This window comes from Rhinolophus sinicus, linkage group LG05 (genome assembly GCF_036562045.2).
Source record: "Rhinolophus sinicus isolate RSC01 linkage group LG05, ASM3656204v1, whole genome shotgun sequence".
Lineage (NCBI taxonomy): Eukaryota > Metazoa > Chordata > Mammalia > Chiroptera > Rhinolophidae > Rhinolophus > Rhinolophus sinicus.
The window spans coordinates 78,078,363-78,082,569 of NC_133755.1; the positions used below are offsets into that span (position 1 = coordinate 78,078,363).

General features: G+C 40.3%; 1 non-coding gene across 1 annotated transcript; it reads left to right on the forward strand.

The window, feature by feature from the left end:
- The first annotated feature begins 953 nt into the window (after window positions 1–953).
- Window positions 954–1,060, forward strand: LOC141572032 (U6 spliceosomal RNA). The gene has a single exon (XR_012497043.1). It is a non-coding gene; the product is annotated as a U6 spliceosomal RNA (small nuclear RNA).
- The last annotated feature ends 3,147 nt before the right edge of the window (window positions 1,061–4,207 follow it).

Consider the following 4,207-nt stretch of genomic DNA (forward strand, 5'->3'; position numbering starts at 1 on the left):
AGTACAGATTTCCTGGGCCTCAGTAGAGACTTTCTGTGTAAATCGGTCCACGGTGGAGTCTGGTAATTGCCAGTTTAAACAAATTTCCAGGTGCTGCTGGTGCTGCTGAAGGGCCCACACACTGAGAACCACTGGTTTGGAGACACGGCAAATTGCTCCAGCTCATCCAGCTAATAAATGACAGCTGAGATTCAATCCCAGGTTTTCCATTCCATATTAAGTGCTTGCACTTCTACACAGCAAACATAAAGAATAATCTTCAAAAACAATGAGCAAATCTGTTAAAGAACATTGGTATTTTTCAACAAAGTTGGGCAAGCCAACAGAGAGAAGGAAAATACACATATGAGAACCACTGGAGATTTTCAAACAACTATCACCAAATATACTGACAGCTTCATGTGGGAGAAAATTTAGACATAAAAAAAGGAGAATGTGTGGTGTTCCAAAGATGTTTTATCTCCTAGCATTATTATTGTTAGCTTGATGTTGAGTCATCCATCCACTGGACTGAATGGATATTTTAAAATCTTAGTTGGCTCAGTGGTCTAAAACAAAAATGCCTCCAGTTTGTTTGAGTCTTGAGAGAGAAATGGTATGGTGTTAGTTTCAAAGAGACTATTATCTCCAAGCATAGAATTCGTAACAACTGTCCATAAGGGAGGAAGTGAAGCAGAGCTTTTCCCCAGAGAGTCATCATGCACAAGAGGACAGACAAGGAGCCACACAGCCGTGGGTGCACAGATCTAGAAGGGGGGCTGCCAAGACTTAATGGGATGAGACACCTTGTCAGATATCAGTGAGGGCCAGAGGCAGCTCAGTGACTAGACACCCCCACCCCTGTCCCACAATGTAAGCGCATGATGGCAAGTTCATTAACTTCATTGTCAGACTCGTAAGCTTCCCCCGCATCAGGATTCCAACTTGGGGATGAAGGCACGAATGGGAGAACTGTGCTCACTTCGGCAGCACATAGACTAAAATTGGAACGATACAGAGAAGAGTAGCATGGCCCCTGTGCAAGGATGACACGCAAATATGTGAAGCGCTCCATATTTTTTATGACTTTATGAGGGGTTTAAATGTCTATTACGTTGCTTTGTACATCTGAAACTAATAAAAATAAATAAATTTTTAAAAAAAGAATGGGAGAATGATTGAAGTGACAGTCTGCATGCTGAACTGAGCAATTACCAGAAAAACTTTTTCATCCAGATGAGATTGTTTTACCTCAAAATGCAAGATTGTTTCCTGATACTGAGTGGAAGTGGGGTTTCATTCACAATTTGAGTTCAGTTTTAAAAAAATGAAATAGTCATATTTCTTCACATTTCAACTGTGACTGTATTATTTTAGTCCTCTACAGAAGTAAAAAACAGAAGTGATGTGACAGAACAGAATCACTCAACCCTAAATGTGCATGTACAAGAATAAAATACACATATGATAGCTAAAATACCCAAGAGAAATGGATATATCTGGAAAACAAGGTAATGAGACTTCTGAAAATTTGACTTCTCCTGAAAGCAGACACTGAGACAATAATTTGAGTTCGGGAAGTTCATTTGGGAGGGGATTCTTAGTAACACTTGTAGGAGCAGAGTGGGAACTTGAGGTAGAAAAGGGAAGGAAATCAGCAAAGACTGTCACTTAAGCAAGTTTCCACTGAGAGCATCTGGAGCTTAATCCTTCTGGAAAGCTCTAGGGTTAGCCCTAACCCTAACCCTAAGCCAGTTACCCCACCCAAGGGGAAAGGGGCCTGGGGTATTCCTACCTGCTCCCATTTGTCTTGGGCTGGTGGCTGCTTCTAGCTAGCATTAATTCCCTGGCACTTCCAGTCTGTCCCTCACGGGCAGAGCAGGCTCTGATCACAACAGGAAGCCCTCAGACAGAGTTGCAGGAGCTGGCAGTTGGATATCGGGCCAGTGTGCATGCAATGGTAAGTGTCAGGATGTGGTGACATACTGACAGTGTCTGCTACAGGGAAGTCATCCATAGAGATTAGATGCAGACACAGAATCAGGCATGACCAGCAGCATGAAAACCACAATCAAGGACACATGCACTTGGAAGTCCAATAAAGAGCAGTATGACTCCTTTTTTTTTTTTTTTTTTTTTTTTACAGCACCCTATTTGTCAAGTTATTTTTTTTCCAATTTTATTGAGAAATAATTGGCATACATCACTGTATAAGGTTTAAGGTATACATAATGATGGATGGTTTGGTTTACATATATTGTGAAATAATTACTACAATAGGTTTAAATTTTTGAAAAAATAAACTAATATCTTAAATAGTTTCCAGGAAAAATGTGGTATTTAAAGATGCCAGAAACAAAATAATTTTGAAGCTGTGCAGATTTCTAAGAGCACTTTGCAAAAAAAAAAAAAAGTGAACTTGCTATACCACAAAGCTACTTTCATCAAAACCATGTGGTATTGACATATGAACACATTAGTAAATCAAAAGAACAGCACAGAAATTCCAAAAGCAGATCCAAGTATGTATAGAAACTTAATATAAAATAAAAATAGCTTAATAGAAAGAGAATTGATTGATTTTACAAATGGTGCTGACATAATTGACTATCTAGAGAAAAAAAAAGAATAAAGTTAAACCCATACTGTACACTATAAACAAAAATTCTGGGGCCCGCCCGGTGGCTCAAGTGGTTGGGAAAACTTTTTCATCCAGATGAGATTGTTTTACCTCAAAATGCAAGATTGTTTCCTGATACTCGGGGCTCCTAACACCAAAGGCCAGCCAATTCAATTCCCACATGGGCCAGTGAGCTGCGCCCTCTACAGCTAAGATTGTGGACAACAGCTCTATCTGGAGCTGCGCTGCCCGTGAACAGCAGGGGGCTGCCGTGGGCGACTGTATGCCACCATGAGTGGCCGGTGGCCAGCGTGAGTGGCTGGCAGCCAGCATGAGCGGCCGGCAGCTGGTGAGAGCTGCCGTGAGCTGCTGTAAGCCAACGACTGCCTCAGTGGGGGTGAGGGGGGGTGAGGGGTGAGAGCAAGGCTCATACCAGCATAGACTAGGGAGCTGTGTCCTACACAACTAGACTGAGAAACAATGGCTTGAACTGGAAGTGGGATGGGGAGGCAGAAGAAAGGAGGGGGGAAAAAATTCTGGGTGGATAGACCAAATATGAAAATATAAAAATTTAGAATAATGTTTATCCTTTGTGTGTGAGAGACATTTTTGAACAAGATAAAAATTTCAGAAGATATAAGGTAAAAGACCAGTAGATTACCAAAAATATAACAAAACAAAAACTTTGATATGGGAAATAATGCCATAAAAAAAGTCAAAAGACAAATAATAGCAAGAAAAAATTTACTAGCAATACATATGATATCTCAAGGGTTAATATCAGTAATATAAAAAAGAAAAAAAAAAGATTTGGGGTCAAGATGGGAATGTAAATTCATGTGGTCACCACTACTCCCTCCTCTTCCAAAGACATAGCAATGACAAAGTAGTTTTTAAACATAAAAATCTATAGCCAGGCAATGAGAGAATTAGTGCATGGAAGATAGTGCTAGGCCAACATCCACTGAGAAGTTGACCAAAAACACAGCACAGAGACACACTAAGGGGTGGAAAACATGTAAGATAACATGTAGAGAATAAATCAAGAAGCGCCAACATATGTCCAGTAGGAGTTTCAGAAGTAGAGAACAGAGGAAATAGCAGAGGAGCAAAATATGAGGAGAAAAAGACTTTGTTTGTTTGTTTAGCATTTAAGAGTCCTCTGAAAATATTATGTACACCAAATATCAAACAGGACAAGTGAAAAATAATTCCACACTGAAAACCCTTTTCTCTTTCAGTGAAACTGAAGAGAATTAAAGATAAAGAAAATATCTTGAAACCTGTTGGAAAGAAATGGTTGAGTACCTACTAAGGAATAACAAGTAGATCTTCAGAACTGAGATTAATATTCTAAGTAGTTGGGTAAAACTGCCAAACTAAGAAGTCTATATTCAGTTAAATTATGATTCACAAATGAGAGCAAAATAAGGATATTTTTGGACATGAAAAGAGTGAAATAATGGGCCGGCCCGGTGGCTCAGGCGGTTAGAGCTCCATGTTCCTAACTCCGAAGGCTGCCGGTTCGACTCCCACATGGGCCAGTGGGCTCTCAACCACAAGGTTGCCTGTTCAATTCCTCGAGTCCCGTAAGGGATGGTGGGCTCT